This window comes from Chinchilla lanigera, unplaced genomic scaffold (genome assembly GCF_000276665.1).
Source record: "Chinchilla lanigera isolate Chin_1 unplaced genomic scaffold, ChiLan1.0 scaffold00002, whole genome shotgun sequence".
Classification (NCBI taxonomy): domain Eukaryota; kingdom Metazoa; phylum Chordata; class Mammalia; order Rodentia; family Chinchillidae; genus Chinchilla; species Chinchilla lanigera.
In genome coordinates this window covers 4,103,144-4,116,343 of record NW_004955403.1, presented here as the reverse complement: position 1 = coordinate 4,116,343, position 13,200 = coordinate 4,103,144, and the positions used below count along the sequence as shown (strand labels likewise).

The 13,200-nt window shown below is 48.6% G+C and overlaps 1 protein-coding gene across 1 annotated transcript in view; it reads right to left on the bottom strand.

The window, feature by feature from the left end:
* Stk17b (serine/threonine kinase 17b) overlaps positions 1–214 on the bottom strand; it is a 29,569-nt gene extending 29,355 nt beyond the window's left edge. Inside the window, exon 1 of the mRNA XM_005373279.2 lies at positions 61–214. The gene's annotated coding sequence lies outside the window, so the exon portion shown is untranslated. The remainder of the gene's footprint in view (positions 1–60) is intronic.
* Positions 215–13,200: the final 12,986 nt, after the last annotated feature.

The following is a 13,200-nucleotide window of genomic DNA, read 5'->3' as shown; positions in this document are numbered from 1 at the left end:
CCCCGCGACCCCAGAGCTCCGCCTGGCCCAGGGCCCCCGCGGATCCGGCCGGGCACTCACCACGCCCTCCGGCTCCCGGCGGGCCCCCGCTGCACTCGGCGACGCGCAGCTCCGCTGGGCTCCGCGGGCCTTCGGCGACCCTTCCCGGACAGGGCACAGCAGTGACCGGAGCCGGGCGGCGGCGACGCCGGCGAACTTACAGTTGAGGTTTAAAAACTGCAGCCGCGTTTGGGGCGGGGCTGCCGCCAAGGCCACGCCCCCTCCCGGGAGAGCCAATCGCGGCTGCCGAGGAGGGCGCGGTTGTCACGTGGCGGGGGGGCGGTGATGCCGGCGGGCTGCGCGTGCTGGGGGCGTGGCCGGCGGGGGAGAAGGTGTGGCCACGGCCGAGGTCCTACCTAGCCGAGCCAGACTGCCTGGGGCAGGTGGGACACGCAGGTGGGCGGGGCAGGGGACCGGGCCAGGCGCGGACTGGGGAGGGGCGAGGGCCTCCCCTCTGCAAAGGCCTGTCCAGGGTGCAATCAGCGACCCTCGGGAGAGGGAACAAACCTCCCAACTGCTTTCCACGCAGCGCCCAACTTTTATCTCCTGTGCCCTGGCCTGCCCCATTGCACAGTCTGGTTGCTCCTGGGCAGCAGCTCCGGGACCTGTCATCGTCCCTGGGGCCTTACGCTGCAGTCCACTCTGAGAGTGGCCTCCCCTGAGGCTGGGCTGCAGGCAGATGGGAGCAGAGCCAGGGATGCTGAGGTCGCAGACCAAACCTGCTCAGTATCGCTCGTGTCTTAAAGACAAGGGGAAAGCCCAAAGGTCTGGGCCAGACACAACTGTTCCACGTGGCATGTGTATCATGCAAGACAGGGAGATGGTCCTGGATTATACGTCTGTACATACATATATGTCATCTAGGGTTGCTCGCAGAGTGTATTTGCAACTATTGTAAAAAGAAAAGGCAGGTGGGAAGACTTTAGGAGTGGACTCGTCCTCTTCTAAAAGACTTTAACACGCAGCCACTGCTTCACGAGGTTTCCTGGTTGCCTCACATTAAGCCAAGCACGTTCCCATCAAGTCACGGGTTCGTGTCCCCACAGTGTGTTTCTCCCGAGGCAAACGGGTCAGGAGCGCTGAGGCCGTCTAGAGCCATGCAGGCTGTCGGTCCCGCAAGCCTGGTCGGGCGAGAGCCCTGCCTGAGGCAAGCTGAAGGAGCCTAAAGTGAGGAAACAAACGAAGGCTCCATGCTGAAACTGGTTGTTCAGCTGACTTGGGAGTCTAGAAACCAGGGAGACGTCCCACCCTCTGCCATGAATGCCGCGGACTCGGCACCAGCCGGTCTCCAGTCACCTCCTGGGGATGCAGGATGGGACGCTGTGGGTGGATTTGTGTGTGTGTGTGTGTGTGTGTGTGTAAATCACAGCATTTGAGCAGTCTCCACACCCTAGCTATCCTCTTACACGCAGCCCATCTTCCCTCTGTCACCAGCCTCCCCGCTGACACCCAGACCCAGGCCTCTTCCCGTCAGCACTGCGCACCAGTCCTCTGCTCTAACCAGCCAGCCCTCTGCGGGTCTTTGCAGGCCTCTCCATTAAGTTTTAATTTTTATTAGTCCATACTTGCAGTCCACGGTGAGTCCCTTCGCTGTGGGGAGGTGGTGTGTGTACAGAACACATTTTCATTCTTTTTACCTAGGTCCCCTTCCCGGCCTACTCCTCCCACGCATTCCATCTCTGGGTCCCCTTTTGTAGGCAGAAGATCCGTCTCCGCGTTTCCTCTTATCTGTCTTTTACTTTACTCTTTATTTGTACTGTAGGTTTCTCATATAAGAAAAACTAAATGATATTTAAGCCTGTGTGTCTGATTATTTCACTTAATAGTATGATCTCAAGGTACATCCACTTTCTAAAAATGACTCAGTTATCTTTTACAGCAGAGTAGTACTCCACTATGTGTAAATGCTACTTTTTCTTTATCCAATCATCTGTTGATAGACTCAGGCCTCTCCCAAGATTTAGCCGTTGTGAGTTGTGCTTCTATGAACGTGGGTGTGCGCTACCACTGTACTATGAGGTCTTTAACTCTTTAGGGAAGACCCTAGGAGGGGACTAGCTGGCCTCGGCTTTTCGCTATCATCCTCATCAGTACCTACCTATTCACTGCTTTTCAACTTTAAGGTCCTTCCCAGAAATCAGAATCTTCGCCGACTTCCACTCCCCTCCCCAGTCTGACTGCTCATTCCTCGGTTCAGGGCTTAGTCTCATACTGCATGCTCATTTCTAACTAGGTTCTTGGCCTTGTGCCATAGCACACTCTCCCAGAAATGTCCAGTTGCCTCTGCTTGGTCTCTGCCACGGTGGTTCAGTTAACAAGGAATTCCAGGTTTTAAGGTTGAGACTGTGGTACCTTCGGCCTTCTGAGAAAATTCGAGACCCAACACTGCCCTCCCTTCCGCCTCACTTCCCCACCCGCCTCCACAGCCCGTCAGATGTGTGTCCTGGCTCTCAGCACCGTCGGTGCCAGGGCCTCGCATGGCCTCAGAGTCGTCCTGTGGTCCTCGCCTCCCGCACACAGCTCGTGAAACTCATTTCTCTGAGCTGCATGTGACCAGGGATGGTGGTTGAAGACCATGTGTGACCACGGGTGGGGGGAGGTTCAGACCAAAGTGCACCCCCTCACATGCTGAAGTCCTAACACTGGCACCTCAGAACAGGACTGCATTTAGAGATGCGGCCTTTAAAGAGGCAGTTAAAGATGGGGCCATATGACTCCCAGATCACTGGTGTCCTTGTAAGAGCAGCGTGGGATGCAGATGCCCAGAGAGACGGTCCTGTGAGAGCACGGTGTGAGGGCGTCCTCTGCGGGCCAAGCCAAGCTGCCCCGGAAGAAATTAAACCTGACACCTTGACCCGAGGACATCTGGTATCCAGAGCTCTGAGAAACTAAATTTCTGTTGCTGAAGTGGCCCAGGATGGTATTATTTTTGTTTTGGGGTTTTTTTTTGAAGCCCTGCAGGTTCATAACAGTGGTCCTCACTGAGCACCATCGGTGGCTAACGATGGTGGCCCTCCTGGCCCCTCAAGTGAGCCTCCACCCGCGGCCATGTCTGATCATGCCACCGTCACCACCATGGCTACCTCAGGAAAGATGACCTTTCCAAGCACCACCAGGTCAGCCTCCGCATGTTGATCCCAGAAGGTAATTCTCCCTGCTACAGGAGGCTCTTTACAGAGACAAAAGAGGGTGACACTTTACACAAGAAGGCTTCACACTCAAAACCTTGCCCTCCGATGCCTCCTGCTCAGGCAGAAAGCCCAGCAGTTCTTTTCCATATGAAGATCCTACAGTTCAGTCCACGTGGAAAGAGCAAAACAAGCACAACTACCTGTGTACAGCTGAAGAACTGTGTGATCAGGCCAGGCCGAAGGGAGCCAGGCGGGGGAGCCAGCAGTGTCCGCAGAGGCCCAGCTCAACTCCGCCCCACAGAGGCGCTTGTCCTGAATGGAGACCCTCTCTGGATGCAGGCGGGCTGGTGGGGGGCATTTACCCGTGTGCCTCTAGCGCACCCCAACTTGAGAAGCAGCGAGAACCAGATTCTAGAGACCTCCAGCCCTGGGTTTTCTGCAAACAACCCTCTTGGCAAGGTAATTGGGGCAGGTCTTTCCTGACGCGAGCAGTGACTCAGACTGGTGCAAGTGTCTGCCCCAAAGGGTGACACAATTATTTTCCGTGAAACACCCGTGGTTGACTAGGACCACTGTACCAACCCAGCTGCCCACCACAGTGTACAGAGCTCAGCCTCCAAAGCTGTCCAAGAGACATGCCACGCATGTTGGTTCTTTAAAATGCTCTGCGAGCCATATTTTAAAGTATAAAAACAGGTGAAATCAATTGTAATGATGTGTTTTATTGAACTCAATGTATGTCAGATATTCTCATCTTAATATACAGTGCAAGCTATGGAGGTATTTTACTTCCTCTGTGATATTGTTTTAAATCTGGTGTTTCACACTCATAAGCCCAGACCCTAAGTTTTCATTTAAACACTTCATCGGTACTCAGAGTTCACAACATTCACCCCTGAGAAAAGCGGATCCACGTCTTTAAATTGTTTCAGACACACACAGGGCCTTCAGTAACTGAGCAGGGCATCAGTTTCTTACTTAAACTTAATTTTAAAAGAAATAAAATTCAGTCACACAAGCCACATTTCCAGGGCTGCGTAGCCACCTCTGTCTGGCGGCTCACGTCCTGGACAGCATAAACCTACAGGGCTAGAAGTGCCCCTGGAGTCGTGGCTAAGCTGCTGATTGTTTCATGAGTGGTACAGACAAAGTAGGTTTTCACAGCATGAGAGCCGTCTGGAACGTCAGCGACCCTTCAGGTCTCCGGTTTAGGGAGGAAAAAACCTAGAAGAGAAGGTAGACACTTCAAAAAGATCACACATGGACCCAGTTGTTGCTGCTTGCGGGGTAATTCATGTCCACTGATTTGTAACCCCAAGATATGTTCACCTCTCACATCAGACATACTTTAGGAAAATCTAATTTTTAAATGTATTTAAATAATCCCTCATGATTTCAACAAGGGGAAGCGAGCCTACGTCCTAATCGCATTTGCAAAACCTGGTAAAAGCGCACAGCACCACATTCCAGGGAGAGCAGTGTGGCTGAAGCCGCAGGTGCCTCCTTCCTCAGCCTGTTGCTGCTTCCTTTCCTGGGAGCCCCTGGCTCCACAGAGACCCCACAGAGACACCCTCCCCAGAGCACCTGGCCACGCTTCCTGTCTGCTGCTCGCTCCACTGTCCACCACAATTTGCTTCAGAGAACCCTCTACATTTGCAAGCCAAAGTGTTCAGCAGAAACTGCAGCAAACAGAGCTCTGTGCTCCAGCCACAAACCCACGGGGCCCTGAGGTCCCGCCTCAGCGAGGTGCTGAGAGAACAGGATGCGTGTGGAGTTCAGTGTGTGACCTCAGAATCCTGCGTTCACAGCCCGGCCCTGCCACCCCTCCTAATACGACTTGGGGAAATCCTCACTTTTCTTGTCTGTAAGCTGGGGACATGGGAAGGCTGGCTGGATGAGGCTGAATGAGAGAGGCGCACGAGGAAGGGTGCCTGGCCAGACGGGGCTCCTGGTTTACCCGGTCCGCAGGCGCCCTGCCTCAGAGATGGGAAGGCTGCCATCACTCTGCCCCAGGACCGCTCCTCTGACGGGCATCGTGCCGGGGCCACAGCAGGTCCTGGGTAAAGACTCATCTGCCGCTTCAGAAGATCCTGGGAGGGACTCTTGGGAAGGACAGAGTGGGTTCCCTGGCAAGGAACAGGGCGAGCGAGGCGACCGCTTTCTCTTTCAGAATCTGCTTGGCGGAGACCTAGGTGCCAAATGGAGCTCTAAGGTCAGCGAAGGGTGAATTGCAGGGGCCTCTGTGTGACAAGGAAACCGGTCACTGAGGCTTCAGGGAAACAGATGCGGACTGGAGCAGAGCCACACGTTTAGGGCGTAAAATTGTCATGGCGTGGCTCTGAGGAGGTACTGCCCGCGACTGCTCCCCAACCAATCTCCTCCCTTTTCACTTTCCTAGGAACTCCCCGTGCCAGGTGCACACTGTGATTCATGACCTGGGAACACGGGGCCGGTGAGAAATGGTTAAGCTTCCAGGAACCTTTCGCTGAGTGAGCCCTCTTACAACAGGCAATGACTCTGGTAGATAAGCCGGAGCTAAGATTTAACCTCTGCCAACTCCCCCGCCAGGAGTGATCTTTGCCTCACCTGGCTTCAGGGAATAGCACAGGCACATACAAGGTCACTCAACTCCACGCGTGGCGTCCCTGCACCGCACGGACAATTTATACTGTGATAAATGGAGGTGCTATTGATTGTCACGGTGTCTCTGCCATCGACCGTGGTCAGAGCCGCCTGTAGGCCTCACAGAGAGCAGCATTTCATAACTTTGGTTTTACAGGAGGAGAATTAAGTTCAAGGATGCGCAGGAGTCCTTTAAAGGTCAGGTTTACGAGCAAGTAGCTCTGTCATTTACAAGCTATGAGAGCTTGGGCAGTTTAGAAAATCTCCGTGCCTCTGTTTTCATGTCTGTAAAATGGAGATAATGATATACTTCCCACAGAGTATACGTCAGAACAACTCACACATAATGAGCCTGCCACTGTGCTTTCCTCCTTCAAAAATAAAGTCCCCACAGGAGCCCAAGTAGTCACTTGGAGAGCCACAGTTCAAGCTGCCCTCCACTGCACAGCCTTTCTCTGTGGATATCCTGCCACTCACAAAGGAGCACAGGTCCTGGGGTGTTTTATTCACCTTAGTACTGGGGCATAGCGCGGTGGTAGAGATCTGTCTCGTGTGTGTGATGTTCAGGGTACCATCCGCAGCAGTGTCAATCAATCAATGCATCCATCACTTTAGTTCTGGAGTCTTTTTTCATCACTCTTTCCTCTCACACCTACCATTCCCAAATCGTTTCCACATTAAAATAACTTTTGGCATTAAAAATGCAAAGGGAGAAATTTATTGTTTGGAGTGCCAGTGGGTTGGCGTTAGAGACATCAGTATAAACTCACACTGAGCTCAATGTAGGTCAGATGTTTCCATGTACAAATATTTGTAGATGTGAATGGACAGGCGGGTTATAGCCACACGTACCTCTCCTTCTCTGTCAGCTGGGTACCCCTACAACAGTGACACCTGCAGAGCAATCAGTAAACCTCGTTTTGATTTCTAACTCTAATGAAAGAACCAACACTCCTTGGGGAAGTGGCTGACTCCAATCCCGGGCATAGAAATACTATATACAGATGGGCCTGAGCAATCTGATAGTTCCTCAGAGCGGGAAGTACAAACCCACAGATACGACCACGCAATCGTAGGTTGTGTCAACACACCCAGGAGCCAGGTGAAAGGGCTCCCAGCATCCAAAGCCAGGGCAGTTGGAGCAATATAATAGAGCAGTGTTGAATTATAACCCAAAATGTAAGACAAATGCCCATGAGTTCTTACTGATATAAGTGAATCACTGAATAAATAAATGGGAAAGAACAAATGGATCTTCCATATAGAGGAATTACGAGTCATCCATGTAGATATCCCACCTTCAAATGAATGGAGCAGTCAGTCGCTGTAAGTGTGGGCCCCCATGACAACATCCTGCCAAGGAGTGCAGAATGGAAAGGGGGAAGTGGAAAGAGCAGCTTTACCGGAGGAAGCCTGGCAGACCGACTTGAAGCCAGGCAATCAGCAAAAGTCACGTCCATCCTATACGCCCTCAGTCCTGCGCGGTGAGACTCGGGTTACGCCCCTCTGGTTTCCCCCTCCAAACTTAGAGCACCATTCTAACCGCAAGAAAAATGCCAGACGAGTCCGAGGGGAAGGGCATTCCAGAAAATATCTGGTCTGTTATCCCCAACACTGTCTAGGTCACCAGAAACAAGGGAAGTCTGAGAAATGGCCACAGCCAAGCAGTCAGTCTGAGAAGGTATGATGATTAAATGGAACACAACATGTTGGATGGGACCCTGGAAGAGGAAAGTAGTGTTAGGAAAAAACCAAGGAAACCTAAATAAAGCATGTGCTTTAGATGGAATTTTCATTAGTCTACCTTTGCGGTACATAATGATTACATTTGTTGTGGAGAGTTACTGCCTGTGCAGAACGCATCTTAATTTTCTTGCTCCCCTTCCTATTTGCAAAAGGTCTATCTCCCTGTTTCCTATCAGCTGCCTTTTATTTTATTTATTTATTCTCTAGTTTATTTACACTTTGGGTTTCTCGTATAGGAGAAGCTATGTGGTATTTAAGCTTGTGTGTTAATTTATTTTACCTAACAATACAGTCTCAAAGTGTGTCCATTTTCCCACAAAGGATTCACATCTATCCTTTTTTATAGCAGAGTATTACTCCATTGTGTATAAATATCACATTTTCTGTATCCATTCATGTGTGATGGACATACGAGCTGCTGCCAAGATCTAGCTATCGTGAGTTGTGCTGGCACAAACATGGGTGTGCAGGATCACTAACATGCTTTTAGCTCTTTTGGGAAGATACTTAGAAAGAGAATAGCTGGGTCAAGTAGAATTTCTGGTTTTGGTTGTCTGAGGAATCTCCATAGTGATTTCCATAGCGGTTGTACTAGTTTACATTTCTAACAATAATGTAGAAGAGTTCCTTTTCTCCCACAGCCTCACCAGCTTTTATTATTATTTGATTCCTTGATGTGAGCCATTCTTTATGAAGTAAGATGAAATCTATTTCTCTCATGGCCAGAGACGTTGAATGTTTTCATGTATCTATTGGTCATTTGTACTTCTTCTAGGAAGTGTCTGTTTATTTCAATTGCCAATTTTTTGATTCAGTCTCTTATTTGGGGAGAATCTAATTTAATGATATGTTAATATAGTCCCCCTACATGTGATAAATGTACCCTACTCATATATAATAATAATAGGGGAAATTTGTCCTGGTTTATGCAGATACTCTCTGTATTATCTTTGTAATAACTCTAAATCTAAAACCATTCTACAATATAAGCTTTTTATTAAGGAAATGAATCTGTCTGCCATTGCTTAAAACATGTAAATACAGAGAATTGTAGAATTAGGAATTAGAGCAAGAAGATACTTCTGAGATGAAAGGAGAGTAAAACAGCTCAATAAAATAAACTAAATATGACCCTGCTCTTAATTTTGCTGTCCACTAGACACAGAACTGTCTTAGTAATTTGACGCAGGCTCAGTCTTGTCAACCTCTGAGCAAAAACATTTGGAGAGGAATGCAGGAGGACAGCCGAGGAGCTACGTCTCCGTGGAACACACCTCACTGCATTTCAGCGCGAAGCACACCGTCCATCAGCAAACCCCAGAGGCTCCCCCAAGACCCCTTCAGGAAATCTCCACCGTGAAATTTATCTTCACAATAACATTAAAATGACATCTATCTTTCCTGTCTTATTCTCTCGGTGCATGATAAAGTCTTCAGAGATTGTAGGATGTGTGATATCTCAACAGTGTGTCTATAATGTTAACAAATTACGTACAAGCTGATACCCAAGTCCACTGCCCTCTCTTAAACCAGAAATTAAAGTGATTACAAAAATATTAAATAGTTGCCCTTCTCATTACTTTCCTTCTTTTGTACAATAGAGTTATTTTTCATAAGGTTTTCTACATATGCCAATATGAAATTATCTTAGATCAATTAATAAATATGTTAAATTTTCACTTTTAATTTCTGACATAGTGAGTGTTGCTAGATATAAGCTACATAAATGAAACCCTTGGTGGTCCTTAGTAGATGTTTTGTTTTGTCTTGTCTTGCTTTGCTCTTTGCAGTACTGAGAACGGAACCTAGGCCCTTGGAGGTAGCTCACTTTATTTTCTGCGTGGTTTGTTTTCTTGTTCTTGTTTTTACTTTTTATCGTGAGACGTGGTCTTGCTGAGTGACTACATTGCTCTTTCTGGGCCCCAGCTTGTGGTCTACCGCTTCAGCCTCCCAGAGTGCACTGCACCCAGCTCTTAGTAACTGTTGAATGTACAAAGTTTGAGAACCAAAAAGATAGAGAACTTCTTTTTTAATCATGGTAATTAGGTTGTTCTTCAGGGCCGGGGCATTTGTCCTGGGATAATCACCACAATCTTAACCCCTCAGCGGTTTGGAGAATCGCCCCCTCTGAGCCTGCAGTAGCGACAGCAAGGAGTGCGTCCCTAGCCGGCTCCTCCCCGATTGCGTGGGCAGGCGCTGTGAGCTCAGGTTCCCGGCCTCACCCACACGTGCACAGGCTGTGCTCTGAACGAGGAACACTTGAGTCTGGGCCAGCGGGGAGTAGCAGGAGGCCGGGCAGGAGCGCAGGTCTGGGCTCCCCACTGGTGGTGGCCTTGGTCCAGCTGCAGCCGGAATGCTGCATTTGAGAGTCTCTTCACCTGCTCCGACACAGTCGTTCCGGGTTATCTTGTCCTGGTCTTGACTTTCCAGTCCGATCTCCTTGCTGTGAGCTCCTTGATACCCTGAAAGTACGTTTCTTTTCGCTTCACTCCTCCAGAGATGCTCAACTGCTTGCCCTTAACAATCGCAGCTTCTCTGAAAAACTGGTTTCTCAGTCAGTTTCTACAGTTATAGATCCTGACCTCTGGTACATCAATCAGCCGCTCTGCACTTCCATAAATAAACCACTGTTCATTAAAAAGGGGAAAAAAAAACAACAAACGAAATAGCCTTTTGCAAACAACTATTTAAATGAATTAAAAAACACACTTTGAAAGGTGAAACAAAGAAAACGGTATTCTTCTCCTGCTAGAAATGCAATGGAATTAGAATTATGATCCAACTTTTAGCCAGCAGAGTGTAAGATTTTCATTGTGTTATTTCCCAGTTATGCGATTTCTATAAACCAAGCAAGTGACTCTGAGGAGGGTAACTGGTGAATTATAAATCACGGCAAATACTCCCAGCCTTCCCGAGCCAATCCAAACAGAAGTGTTCCAACGCGTTTGAGGGTGTCTCATTTTATACAGTGCTTAAGAGAGACTTGAAAACCATACTGGATTTCAAACGCACCAAATTATCCAGAAAGGCTTTGGGAACTGGTTCCTATTAGGTATTTTTTGTTATTATTTAATATGATATAGAAAATATGCTTTTCTGTTTCAGCCACTAGGGCCTGGAATGAGCCTGCCTTCTGCCAATTGTGCAAAGCAGATTTGAGAGCGTGTCTTTTTCATTCTTGCTACTTTCCCACTGGATATCAAAGGCGGAGAGCGGCAGGCTGGTTACACCCTTCAGATCTCCCTATTTCATGCTAACTTCAGCAATCAAAGCCTTAAATTAGATTTGACTAGAAAAAGCATCTTCGTCTACAATTGCAATACTACCAAAGATAAAGATTCTTTGAAGTGGCATCTTGAAATAATTTAGAGAAAATGTACGAGGGAAGCAGTCTTTTGCTTTTTCCTTGCGTGTTCTGGGTTGGAAGCTCGGGGTCTCTGGCTCTGGTCTGACGTTTCCGTGGTTCTTTCTTGTCTGAAAGGCTTGTGTACAGTCCAAGTCAAGAGAGAAGCACACAGCAGCCTCGGCACCCCGGGACAGGAGGACAAATGCAGAAGGACCCACGGAAACCGATCCCAGGGAGCCTGCACTGGGTGCATCTTTCTACATGGGAGCATGCTGAGAACTCTACAGATGGTTCTCTTGCTGTCTTGAGAGAAGCTGCGTAGGCATAGAATCATTTGTCGGTTTCTTCCTGTCTGTCACCCGTGGTGTTTGTTTTTTTGGTTTCCTGTTCAGAACAGGAAATTGCAAAAATAGAGATTTGATCAGTTCCCATTACTCTAGTGAGCCTCGTTAGTTTAACTAGGCCAGCGATGCATTTAGTTTCCCCCGAAATTATACAAATTGTGAGAAGAGACTAGTTTTGTTCAGTATTTAATTATCTCTTAATCTCCCAGCTGCTGAGTTCTCACGGAGCGTGAGCCTGGGTCTGAAAGGCTGCTCTCTCAAAGTAAAAATAGGCAGCACCTTTGAGAGACTTTCCATTACTCACTGACCTAGAAAAATCCCCTTTGAGAAGCTCAGTCTCAAGCAGGTCTAAATGCTTGGGGGCAGCTGTGTCCTGTGACTGCAGTGCAGGAGGCAGTGGTATTCACAGCATGACTTCAGTTACCATGAAGCTCGTTGCAAGGTTTTATCTGCTCCTCAGCAATCCTGAGGTTACTGTAAGCAAAGCTGGTGCTATCCCATTTTAGAGATGAGAAAGGGGATTGTAAGGAGCTCAGGCTAAGAGCTGAAGACAGTGTACATTTAGGGGTGTTGTAACAGAGAGGGCTGGACAGAGAACAAGTGAACTGACCCTGTCTCTCCCTTCCCCTCCACCCATACCGGCCATAGGCAATGGGGCAGAAAGGAAGCATACTTTGTCAGGAAGATTTAACGTTGGGATGGCTAGCCAGGCTGAGCCCTGACTGTCTTACCTCTAGCTGTGTGTGGTATTAGAAGCTCCAAGATCACCCACAAAGCTTAGTGTTCCCATCTGCCTAACTGTCCCAGCCACTCACACTCTACCCTGGGGTTGCCTGAGAAGGTTCTAAATGAAGATTTAGGAAAATCAAGAACAATTTACCGCGGCTGGGGATTTAGCTCAGCGGCAAAAGCGCCTGTCTGGCAAGTGCAAGGTCGTGAGTTCGGTTCCCGGTACCGGAGAAAAACCAAAAACCAAAACCAAAAAAAAAACCAGTTTACCATCTGGAGTAATAATGTTTAGGACAGAGCTATGAAAAGCAAACTAGTAGCCAAGATTAGAAGACATTAAGAAAACAGAACGTACCTGTTTTCACAAATTTTCGTTTCTACTAGGGAGGCTGAGGCAGGAATATCCCAAGTTTAAGGGAAACTTAATGAGACCCTGTCTCAACAATTTAAAAAAGGGCAAGGGTCTATGGATGTAGTGGAGTGGTAGAATGCCCCTGTGCTAGCGGGTTCAATCCTTGGTACTGAAAAAAGAAGTTGACATTTCCCTAGTGAGATTGCATGAATAAGAGTACAAAGGAATAATGTTCTTACAGCGAAAGGAGAACGTTCTAAACAAAATTAGCCATGCTTTTTCATGCAAGATGCTATGTGCATATCATTTCATTTAATGCTTGCATCACAGCTTTGGGGTAAACTTCATTATTCCCATTTCTCAGATAAGGAAATTCAGGCTCAGAGTGATCTGCCTCGGGCTGTAGAGCCAGGAAGTGGGGACAGAGTTCCGATGCAAACGCCCGGCCTCCTGTCCTCATGCATGTCCTGCACTACTCACAGGGTACATGGTACCTGTTCCCACTTTCAACTTCCGCTGTGTGCTGTCTCGTATGACCATCGCGGAAACCTCCTCCCCAGCCGACTAACTCACAGCAGCAGGAAGTGGGCAAACACACCTGACAAGCGGGATAGATGTCACGCGTCCATGCACGGGAAGGACTGCATTGGCGGCCACCGCCCCGTGTGCACGCTGTCCTTACTGGGATTTTATGGGGCTACCAGGCAGGATACAGCAGAGCTTGCCCTCTGAGCTTCATGCCACTGGCCGCTCTGCTGCCTTCAGCCCTCAGCTTAAACATGAGGAACTCAGAGAAATTTTTCTGTCCACTGCTGCTCCCCTCTGCTTTACAGCACTTTTAAAAATCACAATTCGTCATCATGGATTTATGTATTTACTGCCTGTCATCTC